Source organism: Rutidosis leptorrhynchoides, chromosome 8 (assembly GCF_046630445.1).
Source record: "Rutidosis leptorrhynchoides isolate AG116_Rl617_1_P2 chromosome 8, CSIRO_AGI_Rlap_v1, whole genome shotgun sequence".
NCBI classification, from domain to species: domain Eukaryota; kingdom Viridiplantae; phylum Streptophyta; class Magnoliopsida; order Asterales; family Asteraceae; genus Rutidosis; species Rutidosis leptorrhynchoides.
In genome coordinates this window covers 202,077,043-202,091,355 of record NC_092340.1, presented here as the reverse complement: position 1 = coordinate 202,091,355, position 14,313 = coordinate 202,077,043, and positions in this window count along the sequence as shown.

Sequence of the window (14,313 nt, the reverse complement as noted above, 5' to 3'; positions counted from 1 at the left end):
GTTCGACAGGGCAATTATGTAATCTCTAATATTTTAGAGATCATGTAATCAAGTGCCAACAATAAATCAAATGAGTATAATATTCTATTGACTCATTAAATTTCTAATTACATCTGAAGAAAATATATATGCAAGTATATTTTCATAAAGATTGTAATTAAAAATTCTTTCGTACAAACTGTTAATGATGAGAATATTTTAACGGGTGGGTAGCACCCGAGGAATATTTAGAATTCACATTAATAAGTTACACTGTACATTCTTCGAATCTGATTCAACGATTATCTATTATCCTACTCACAACCACCGATATTAGTATCCGCTTATCCCAGAATAACCATTCTCATTTAAATTTCATATTCGGATTTTGACTTATCAGAATCCAACAAGTGGCATAATGAAGAAAACATTGGATATATTAAAATTGTTAGAAACACACGATTTAACTAATTGAAAATCTATTAAGAATTTCACGCTAACTTTTCCGGCTAACTGTTCCCAGCTAACTGATTAACATTTAATTTATCGCAATTTACATTTCCGCAATTTACATTCTCGCAATTTTATTTATCGTCATTTAATTTTTGTTATTTACTTTTATGCATTTTTAAGTCGGGACACATGTACGCAATACGACGGATTAATTCTGAGACAACACGGTACATGGGTCATGATATATATTTATTTATTTTACGCACTTTAAATAAACGGGACACGTATACAAGGTTCGACTTATCATATTGACCCATCTATATATATATTTCGAAACAATCGTAGACACTCTATATGTGAAGGTGGGAGATGGCTATACAGGGTCGGAGTTGATTCCAAAATATATATATACTTTGAGTTATGATCGACACCGAGACCGGTACACGGGTCACGATATGTATTATTTAATTCGAATATTATATACATATATATATATATATATATATATTATTTAACTATTGTACTATTGGACAATCGAACTAACAGACTGCTAACTATGGACAAGTAAAAATTAATTAAAATACTGACTATAACATATGAAACTAAACAATTCTTCAAGTTTGCCACTTGATTCTATCATAAACCTCATTCGTATCTTGACAATTACAAATCGCATTCACAACTTTTCATGATACTTGAAAACACTTCGATCGAGAAGTCAAACCCGTTGTACCTCGTCTACAGAAGAAAATATTTATGCACCTGCAAACTCTCGAATCCAAATTCATAGTTTAACACATACCGTGTTGAATCCTATGCTATTTATTAGCGAAAACAACCCTACAATTCCTTTCCAAAGTAACCAATTTTGTCACAGCACCACTTCGACTTCTCAGTAAGACTACTCCTACTATAACCTCAATATTTATACCATGTCCTTTCGCCGTCATTACCGGAGAATCTTTTATATATCACAACATCACCAGCAGCAACTCGTTATCTTCTTGGCGAAATCCGCAATCAGTAATTTCGAAAATCTCGTAGAAATTCTTCCGTCATACCTACAACGTCTATCCCTAAGAGTTACATATTTCGAATGTGAAGTTTCTGGAAAACACCCTGGACTATGAAGTAGTTCTTAAAATGCTGATAAAGCAGCAAAGATCATAAACGACTTTAACAGTCAAAAGTTTGATGACAAAGAATAGTAAGGTGGTAAAGCTGAGAAAAAGAGAAGGTTTGGAACTGGAAAACGGATTGAGCAAAGTATGAAGGAGGCCGTAAACAAATGGTGAAAACGGAACCTGTCTTTAAAGGATCCAAATGATCCAGCGTCTGCTGAAACCGTTAGTAAGAACTCTACTCCTTATTTTTAAACTTTTCAAGATGATATTCTTCATCATCATCTTATCTTAGATATTATAAGATATCTTCATATCTTTCGTTATACATATTCTCCATATCTCTGGAGATATTTCCACAACTATTCCTATCTGCGATCATTTATCTCCCCGTAACATCTGCATTACAACATAAAAGAAACTGTGTTAGTTTCTAACTTCTGAAACCTCCGAGTTTAAAATATGAATGTTTTGAAGTAGTGTTGGGAACTGATGCATGAATTAATATAAAATAATGAAACTTGATCAACTTCATTATATTACAGTAAGTCATGTTAAGTTTCTAATGAAGCATGATGATTCACAGTACCATCATCATGTGCCATGTTACACGGCTCTTACATTCTATCCAATCTCCAAACATATTAGAACGTATCACCCTGATAGTTCTAATTTTCCAAAATATCCTGGTAATTTGACCAATCAAAATCGTGCCATTACCATTTCTTTCTGATAGCATTAGTTATATTCATTCCAAATCGCTTGGTTCGAGGAAGGGAAGAAGAAACGTAGGGACAAAACACCAGAATAGAAATGGGAACATAAACCACAACAAATAAGAGAGAGCATTAACTGTGGATGACAATGATTTTAAGGGATAGGAGTAGGAACATCGAAATATAAGGGAAGATATAAAACCTAACAACAACCCTGAAACTACAAACCGTGCATATCAATACGTATGGCAACGTAAAGGCACGGGAGAATTAAAAACATTATAATTCCAAGGAAAGGATAAAAGAGAATAGATTCTTCTGGTGATAGATGAAAAAGAAGAATGAAAGATATGAAAGTTAGAAATATAACAAGGATTAGAATGGGATGGAGCATTTTAGCGAATGTCTTAAAGTAGGAACTAAAGAGAAAGAATAGAAGATGTGGGAAGTAAGAAAGGGAAGGAGGTAAATTTATAGTGAAATATTCGACAAAGAAATCAAAACAGATTGCTGCGTTAAATCAAAGAAGATCCTGATCGCCGTAAAAACTAAATCTTATTACCTAAGATTTTCCTCAAAACCCTTAAATTCCGGAAATCGATCATAATCACGTCATCGGTTACAACAATTCTATATTTAATCATTTCACTCTCTTTTGTAATAGCTTCGCTCGTACGCTTCACATGATCGAAATGTTTTATCCATATCTATCAAAAATGATAAAACTTCATTTTCATCTCATAATCGTCATGAAAACATTTCCATTGTTATCTATAACAACCTCTACCAAATTTCGGGGACGAAATTTCTTTAACAGGTGGGTACTGTAACGACCCGGAAATTTCGCCCAAATTTAAACCTTAAACTCTTTATGTATCCGACACGATAAGCAAAAACCTCAATGTTGAGTCTAGAAAATCTGAAATCTATATCTGAAAGATTAGTTACCCTTTTACCCTGCCTGACGATTCACGAACAACCTATAATTTAAAACTCGAAACCGTCATGATTTATATATACGATTTACTTTCTTAAACGATGCTATTTCAAATTAAAATTTTACGTATTAAGTCATTTTATTTTTATGATATAACTTTTGTAATTTTTTTTTAGAAACGAAGTTAAATTAAAAATGTACAATTTGTAAAGCACAACGTACAACAATGTATAGCTTAAATAGTTGAACCGAAATTAATTCATTTACTATTTATATAAATAGTAAATGAAATGAAATTAATTAATTTACTATTCACATGAAAATGACATGATAGAAATTATTAATTATAAGTTACATAATATACCCCTAAAGTATTTGAGAAATACAACTTTTTAAATTCTAAAGATTCGTAAGATTTAAAATTGAATTATTATATATTATTTATTTTACACGTTTTAAAAATTTTATATTATTATATTATTTTATTATTACTTTATTTTAATTATTATATTATATTTATATTATTATATTAAATATATATGTATATATATATCACACACGCACACTTACACAAACACATGAGTACTCCATATTTATTTCTTTTATTTCTCTTTCTTTTTCTATTTTCTTTCTACTTATCTATCTAAAATTTATCATAATATCTACTTTTATTATTAACTATACTACTAATTATATTATGATTTATATTATCAAAATCAATATTATGATGATCTTATTAGTAGTAAGTGTTATGAGTGTTAATAATTCTATGACGGGGTTCTGCCCAAATATTTTCAAAACAAGATTATGAGTGGGATAAAACTAAGAAGATTATGGGTCAAATTATGGAAGTAATGGGTATGGATCGGGGGTTTTGCTCGTGAGACAAACTAGTGTTTGTCATCTCCGTTGCGTCTGAATAATATCCTGCAATATTGAATCTCAATATTGATACGTGAGCACTTTAAACTTAACTTTTAATTTACTTTTAGTGTATCCCTGACTAGTGCTCGAGAGGTTAGGATCGTGTACATTTTTATATCTATTTTTGTTAAAATATATTTAGGATAGAATCTGAATTAGTTACTTTTGCGGTTAAGATAAGGTATATGAATAATATGTTTTTGGAAAGGTGGCGAAAAACTATAAACTTTTCATTTAGATGTCGAATAAATTCGACGGACAGATTTGAAGTTATAGCCAATTGAACTTTCGTACAAATTAATAAAAATGAATATTTTATTTTTACGTTATCATCAACAATATTATTATTGAATTATTATAGTTACGATTTTATTAATATTCTTATTAAAATTTTCAAACTATTATGTTGATCGCATTTGTTATTAAAATTATTAGATTATTATCAACAACGTTAAAAATATCATTTTTATTTAAAAGTAATTTTTAGAGATGTTATTACTATAATTGCTATGATTATTTTTGATAAATGAAAACAAATCATATTTTTAACAAATTAGTATTTTGATTATTATTATTATTAAAACTATTAAATTATTATTATTAAAATTAACATATTCATTAAAAGTAGTGTTTTAAATAAAAATAATGTAGTTATTATAAAAAAAAATGCCATTTTTTTATTATTTAATATATTTATATAAAATTCTATTAAAAGAAATATATTGATAAATTTTGTAAAAATATTTTAAAATAATATTTAAGCATGTACAAATTTTTGGGAAATTATTTTGAGTCAAATACAACCTTTTTAACTTTTGTAGATTAGTCTCGAGCATTAGGATTGGTACACTATAATTTGATTTTATTTGTTAATTAGATATTAATCGATATATAAATATATAATTAATTAGGTTCGTGAATCGAAGGCCAACCTTATAAGTTATCAATGATGTTATATGTATTTTTACTACAAAATACAATTGGTGAGTTTCATTTGCTCCCTTTTTAATTGCTTTTGCAATATATATATTTTTGGGACTGAGAATACATGCGATGCTTTTATAAATGTTTACGAAATAGACACAAGTACTTAAAATACATTCTACGTTGAGTTGTACCACTGGCATACTTCCCTGTAGCTTGGTAACTAATATTTACAGCGGTATTGTAAACGCGAATCCTGTTGATAGATCTATCGGGCCTGACAACCCCAACCGGGCTGGACGACCAGTATTCAACGGTTGCACAGTACTTCGTTTTGTGACTACACTCGGTACAGTGTAGTGAGATTTCATATTAAAGGGAATATGCGACGTGATTAAATGTTAAGTATGGTTACCAAGTGCTCAACCACTTAGAATGCTTTTATACACTCGCGAGTGTACAGATATTTATAACTATGAAATCTTGTGGTCTATTGAAATTTCTGATAACTGTTGTTATGTTAAACCTATGAACTCACCAACCTTTTGGTTGACACTTTAAAGCATGTTTATTCTCAGGTACGAATTAAGACTTCCGCTGTGCATTAGCTCATATTAAGGATACTAGTTGGGACCATTTAAGCCATGATACAAGAACGTTGCATTCGAGTCATTGAAGATCATTAAGGGCTAATATTAAGTCATTTGGATATTGTGAAATGTTAGACGAACATATCAATTTTGATGTAATGATAGATTGTCTTTTTAAGAATAAATGCAACGTTTGTAAAATGTATCATATAGAGGTCAAATACCTCGCGATGTTATCAACTATTATAATTCGTTTGTAATCAATATGGACGTTGTCCGAATGGATTAGGAACGGACCGTTATAGTTTTGGTAAAAGTACACACGATTTTCCATATATTTAATGAAACATGCACACGATTAATCTTTCTCAATGATCCAGTTACATCATAATAATTGTCATGAATATAAAACAAAAGAGGAGTTAACGATATACCTTTCTTGAAGAATTGATGAGACGGAGACAAACTTACGATCAAAAGTATGACCGTCTCTTTGGATAGTCCACACTACACTTCAAACAACCGTCAATGGATGCTAGTCCAAACCCAAGTAATATTAATCAACCTTTGGTTAATATTATGAAATCAAAATATGTAATATGTGTTTTTTAGTTCACTGAAAAAAATGATATGAACTAATTTGGTGCAATATATAAAGATATTTTTTTAAAACACCCGTGAACCTTTATGAAAAATCAAGAATACTAATATCATTCCTCTCAATAACTTCTTGAATGTAGTCAAACTTTCGAAGAATGTGTCTGCTACCTTTACGTACACGTGATTCTTTCGCAAGTATAATAGCACTTGAATTATCACAGTACATTTCCATAGGGGATTCAATGCTGGGAACTACTCCAAGTTCAGCAATAAACTTCCTAATCCATACAGCTTCTTGAGCAGCTTCTGAGGCAACAATGTATTCTGCTTCCGTTGTAGACTGTGCAACTGTGCTCTGCTTTGAGCTTCTCCAATCAACTGCCCCGCCATTCATGACAAAGACATACCCTGACTGGGATCGAGAATCATCTCGATCAGTTTGGAAACAAGCATCTGTATAACATCTAATACTCAACTATTCTTCCAAACCACCATTAACCAAGAACATATCTTTAGTTCTCCGCAAATATTTAAGAATGCTGTTAACAACAATCCAATGTTCTTCACCTGGATTCTGTTGATAACGACTCGTCAAACTCAAAGCTAACGAGACATCAGGTCTAGTACATAACATGGCATACATAATGGATCCTATAGCCGAAGCATACGGAACACATTTCATTCGTCTTATCTCATCAGGTGTGATAGGACTTTGAGGCTTGCTCAAGGTTATGCCCTTTTGCATGGGCAATGCTTCGCGCTTGGAGTTTTGCATGTTAAATCTTCGCAAGATTTTGTCAATGTATATACTTTGACTCAAACCAATAAGCCTTTTGGATCTATTTCTATAGATCCTGATTCCTAGAATATACTTAGCTTCTCCAAGATCTTTCATGGAAAAACATTTTCCAAGCCAAGATTTGACATCTTGCATAGTTGGAATGTCATTTCCAATAAGTAGTATGTCATCAACATACAAGATCAAGAAGACAACTTTGCTCCCACTAGCTCTAATGTAAACACTGAAATGTCCCGTTCATATTGATTATAAACGTTCCATATTAATTGATTTCATCGCGAGGTTTTGACCTCTATATGAGACATTTTTCAAAGACTGCATTCATTTTTAAAACAACCATAACCTTTATTTTATCGATAAAGGTTTAAAAAAAACATTACGTAGATTATCAAATAATGATAATCTAAAATATACCATTTACACACGACCATTACATAATGGTTTACAATAAGAATATATTACATCAAAAATAAGTTTCTTGAATGCAGTTTTTACATAATATCGTACAAGCATGGACTCCAAATCTTGTCCTTATTTTAGTATGCAACAACGGAAGCTCTTAATAATCACCTGAGAATAAACATGCTTTAAATATCAACAAAAATGTTGGTGAGTTATAGGTTTAACCTATATATTTATCAATCGAAATAATAGACCACAAGATTTCATATTTTAATACATGCCATACATAGAGATAAAAATCATTCATACGGTGAACAAGATGCATATAGAATATCCCCATCATTCCGGGACACCCATCGGACATGATAATTTCGAAGTACTAAAGCATTCCAAATTCCAGAATGGGGCTTGTTGGGCCCGATAGATCTATCTTTAGGATTCGCGTCAATTTGGGGGTCTGTTCCCAAATTCTTAGGCTACCAAGCTAAAAAGGGGCATATTTGGCTTCGATCATTCACTCATATCAAGTAGTTTTATTTACTTGTGTCTATTTCGTAAAACATTTATAAATTTGCATGTATTCTCATCCCAAAATATTTGATTTTAAAAGTGGGACTATAATCACTTTCACAGATTTTTACTTCGTCGGGAAGTAAGACTTGGCCACTGGTCGATTTACGAACCTATAACAAATATGTACATATATATCAAAGTATGTTCAAAATATATTTACAATATTTTTAATACGTTTTAATGTTTTAAGTTTGTTAAGTCAGTTGTCCTCGTTAGTAACCTACAACTAGTTGTCCATAGTTAGATGTACAGAAAATAAATTGATATATACTATCTTGACCCAATCCATGACCCAGTGTATACACGTCTCAGGCTAGATCACAACTCAAAGTATATATATTTTTGGAATCAACCTCAACCCTGTATAGCTAACTCCAACATTACTGCATATAGAGTGTCTATGGTTGTTCCAAATAATATATATAGATGGGCCGATATGATATGTCAAAAAATTTGCATACGTGTCTATGGTATCCCAAGATTACATAATATATTAGAATACATGTATAATATAATACAAGTTAGCAAATATATGATTAATATAGATTTGTTACCAATTTTCACGTAGCTACAACAAGCAAAAATATCCAATCTTGTTTTACCCATAACTTCTTCGTTTTAAATCCGTTTTGAGTGAATCTAATTGCTATGGTTTCATATTGAACTTAAGTTTATGAATTTATACATAAAAAATATAAGTTTATAGTCGGAAATACTGGTTACAAGTCGTTTTTGTAAAGGTAGTCATTTCAGTCAAAGGAACGACGTCTAGATGACCATTTTGGAAAACATACTTCCACTTTGAGTTTAACCATGATTTTTGGATATAGTTTCATGTTCATAAGAAAAATAATTTTCCCAGAAGAACAACTTTTAAATCAAAGTTTATCATAGTTTTTAATTAACTAACCCAAAACAGCCCGCGGTGTTACTACGACGGCGTATATCCAGTTTTACGGTGTTTTTCGTGTTTTCAGATTTTAAATCATTAAGTTAGCATATCACATAGATATAAAACATGTGTCTAGTTAATTTTAAAAGTCAAGTTAGAAGGATTAACTTTTGTTTGCGAACAAGTTTAGAATTAGCTAAACTATGTTATAGTGATTTCAAGTTTAAACCTTCGAATAAGGTAGTTTTATATATATGAATTGAATGATGTTTGGATGATCACTTTACAAGATTGGAAGTAAGCTAGCAAACTTAGAAGTATTCTTGATTTTATGAAACTAGAACTTATAGAATTTATGAAGAACACTTAGAACTTGAAGATAGAACTTGAGAGAGATCAATTAAATGAAGAAAATTGAAGAGCAAAAGTGTTTGTAGGTGTTTTTGGTCGTTGGTATATGGATTAGATATAAAGGATGTGTAATTTTGTTTACATGTAAATAAGTCATGAATGATTACTAATATTTTTGTAATTTTATGAGATATTTCATGCTAGTTGCCAAATGATGGTTCCCACATGTGTTAGGTGACTCACATGGGCTGCTAAGAGCTGATCATTGGAGTGTATATACCAATAGTACATACATCTAAAAGCTGTGTATTGTACGAGTACGAATATGGGTGCATACGAATAGAATTGTTGATGAAACTGAACGAGGATGTAATTGTAAGCATTTTTGTTAAGTAGAAGTATTTTGATAAGTGTCTTGAAATCTTTCAAAAGTGTATGAATACATACTAAAACACTACATGTATATACATTTTAACTGAGTCGTTAATTCATCGTTAGTCGTTACATGTAAATGTTGTTTTGAAGCCTTTAGGTTAACGATCCTGTTAAGTGTTGTTAACCCATTGTTTATTATATCAAATGAGATATTAAATTATTACATTATCATGATATTATGATGTATTAATATATCTTAATATGATATATATACAATTAAATGTCGTTACAACGATAATCGTTACATAAATGCCTCGTTTGGAAATCCTTAAGTTAGTAGTCTTGTTTTTACATATGTAGTTCATTGTTAATATACTTAATGATATGTTTACTTATCATAATACCATGTTAACTATATATATATATATATATATATATATATATATATATATATATATATATATATATATATATATATATATATATATATCCATATATATGACATCATATAGTTTTTACAAGTTTTAACGTTCGTGAATCACCGGTCAACTTGGGTGGTCAATTGTCTATATAAAACCTATTTTAATTAATCAAGTCTTAACAAGTTTGATTGCTTAACATGTTGGAAACACTTAATCATATAAATATCAATTTCATTTAATATATATAAACATGGAAAAGTTCGGGTCACTACAGTACCTACCCGTTAAATAAATTTCGTCCCGAAATTTTAAGCAGTTGGAGGTGTTGACGTATCTTCTGGAAATAAGTGCGGGTATTTCTTTTTCATCTGATCTTCTCGTTCCTAGGTGAACTCGGGTCCTCTACGAGCATTCCATCGAACCTTAACAATTGGTATCTTGTTTTGCTTATGTCTTTTAACCTCATGATCCATTATTTCGACGGGTTCTTCGATGAATTGAAGTTTTTCTTTGATTTAGATTTCCTCTAACGGAATAGTGAGATCTTCTTTAGAAAAATATTTCTTCAAATTCGAGACGTGGAAAGTGTTATGTACAACCGCGAGTTGTTGAGGTAACTTAAGTCGGTAAGCTACTGGTCCGACACGATCAATAACATCGAATGGTCCAATATACCTTGGATTTAATTTCCCTTGTTTACCAAATCGAACAACACCTTTCCAAGGTGCAACTTTAAGCATGACCATTTCTCCAATTTCAAATTCTATATCTTTTCTTTTAATGTCAGCGTAGCTCTTTTGTCGACTTTGGGTGGTTTTCAACCGTTGTTGAATTTGGATGATCTTCTCGGTAGTTTCTTGTATTATCTCCGGACTCGTAATCTGTCTATCCCCCACTTCACTCCAACAAATCGGAGACCTGCACTTTCTACCATAAAGTGCTTCAAATGGTGCCATCTCAATGCTTGAATGGTAGCTGTTGTTGTAAGAAAATTCTGCTAACAGTAGGTGTCAATCCCAACTGTTTCCGAAATCAATAACACATGCTCGTAGCATGTCTTCAAGCGTTTGTATCATCCTTTCGCTATGCCCATCAGTTTGTGGATGACAGGCAGTACTCATGTCTAGACGAGTTCCTAATGCTTGCTGTAATTTCTGCCAGAATCTTGAAATAAATCTGCCATCCCTATCAGAGATAATAGAGACTGGTATTCCATGTCTGGAGACGACTTGCTTCAAATACAGTTGTGCTAACTTCTCCATCTTGTCATCTTCTCTTATTGGCAGGAAGTGTGCTGATTTGGTGAGACGATCAACTATTATCCAAATAGTATCAAAACCACTTGCAGTCCTTGGCAATTTAGTGATGAAATCCATGGTAATGTTTTCCCATTTCCATTCCGGGATTTCGGGTTGTTGAAGTAGACCTGATGGTTTCTGATGCTCAGCTTTGACATTAGAACATGTCAAACATTCCACTACGTATTTAGCAACATCGGCTTTCGTACCTGGCCACCAAAAATGTTTCTTGAGATCTTTGTACATCTTCTCCGTTCCAGGATGTATTGAGTATCTGGTTTTATGAGCTTCTCTAAGTACCATTTCTCTCATATCTCCAAATTTTGGTACCCAAATCCTTTCAGCCCTATACCGGGTTCCGTCTTCCCGAATATTAAGATGCTTCTCCAATCCTTTGTGTATTTCATCCTTTAAATTTCCCTCTTTTAAAACTCCTTGTTGCGCCTCCTTTATTTGAGTAGTAAGGTTAGTGTGAATCATTATATTCATAGCTTTTACTCGAATAGCTTCTCTGTCCTTTCTTCTCAAGGCGTCGGCTACCACATTTGCCTTTCTTGGGTGGTAACGAATCTTAAAGTCGTAATCATTCAGCAATTCAATCCACCTGCGCTGCCTCATGTTTAGTTGTTTTTGATTAAATATGTGTTGAAGACTTTTGTGGTCGGTATATATAATACTTTTGACCCCATATAAGTAGTGCCTCCAAGTCTTTAATGTAAAAACAACCGCGCCTAATTCCAAATCATGCGTCGTATAATTTTGCTCGTGAATCTTCAATTGTCTAGACGCATAAGCAATTACCTTCGTTCATTGCATTAATACACAACTGAGACCTTGCTTTGAGGCATCACAATATATCACAAAATCATCATTCCCTTCAGGTAATGACAATATAGGTGCCGTAGTTAACTTTTTCTTCAACAATTGAAACGCTTTTTCTTGTTCATCCTTCCATTCAAAAATTTCTTCCCTTTATGCGTTAATGCATTCAAGGGTTTTGCTATTTTGGAAAAATCTTGGATGAACCTTCTGTAGTAACCAGCTAGTCCTAAAAATTGGCGTATGTATTTCGGAGTTTTCGGGGTTTCCCATGTAGTGACCCGAACTTTTCCATGTTTATATATATTAATTGAGATTGATATTTACATGACTAAATGTTTCCAACGTGTTAAGCAATCAAACTTGTTAAGACTTGATTAAATGAAATAAGTTTCATATAGATAATTGATCACCCAAGTTGACCGGCGATGTACGAACGTTACAAAATTGTGAAAACTACATATTGTGGTATATATAGACATATATATATGGTTGACATGAGATTATGATGAGTAAGTATCTAACTAAGTATATTAACAATGTGTGATATACATAAGAAATGAGTTTACTAAGTTAAGAAACTCGAAATGATATATATAACGATTATCGTTATGATAATGTCTACTAAATACATATGTATCATATTAAGATATTGATAAACTATATTTAACATGATAAAATTATATTTAAATATATCATTAAGTGTGTTAACAATGAACTACATATGTAAAAACAAGACTACTAACTCAAGAATTACGAAACGAGACTTATATGTAACGATTATCGTTGTAACGATATTTTAATGTATGTATCATATTAAGAGATATTCATACATCATAATATCATGATAATATAATAATTTAACATCTCATTTGATATAATAAACATTGGGTTAACAACATTAATTGAGATCGTTAACTTAAAGGTTTCAAAACAACACTTACATGTAACGACTAACGAAGACTTAACGACTCCATTAGAATGCATATACATGTTGTGTTTTGATATGTATTCTTACACTTTTTAAATACTTCAAGACATATATCAAAGTACTTCTACTTAACAAAAATTCTTACAATTACATCCTCGTTCAGTTTCATCAAAAATTCTACTCGTATGCACCCGTATTCGTACTCGTACAATACACAGCTTTTAGATGTATGTACTATTGGTATATACACTCCAATGATCAGCTCTTAGAAGCCCATGTGAATCACCTAACACATGTGGGAACCATCATTTGGCAACTAGCATGAAATATCTCATAAAATTACAAAAATATTAGTAATCATTCATGACTTATTTACATGAAAACAAAATTACATATCCTTTATATCTAATCCATATACCAACGACCAAAAACACCTACAAACACTTTCATTCTTCAATTTTTTTCATCTAATTAATCTCTCTCAAGTTCCATATTCAAGTTCTAAGTGTTCTTCATAAATTCCATAAGTATAGTTTCATAAAAATCAAGAATACTTCCAAGTTTGCAAGTCTACTTCCAAGCTTTCTAATCCATTCCAAGTAATCATCTAAGATCAAGGAACCTTTGTTATTTACAGTAGGTTATCTTTCTAATTCAAGGTAATATTCATATTCAAACTTTGATTCAATTTCTACAACTATAACAATCTTATTTCGAGTGAAAATCTTACTTGAACTGTTTTCGTGTCATGATTCTGCTTCAAGAACTTTCAAGCCATCCAAGGATACTTTGAAGCTAGATCCATTTTTCTCATTTCCAGTAGTTTTATGCAGAAAACTTGAGGTAGTAATGATGTTCATAACATCATTCGATTCATACATATAAAGCTATATTATTCGAAGGTTTAAACTTGTAATAACTAGAACATAGTTTAGTTAATTCTAAACTTGTTCGCAAACAAAAGTTAATCCTTCTAACTTGACTTTTAAACTCAACTAAACACATGTTCTATATCTATATGATATGCTAACTTAATGATTTAAAACCTGAAAACATGAACACCATAAAATCGGATATACGCCGTCGTAGTGAAACCGGGGGCTGTTTTAGTTTGGATAATTAAAAACTATGATAAACTTTGATTTAAAAGTTGTTCTTCTGGGAAAATGATTTTTCATATGAACATGAAACTATATCCAAAAATATT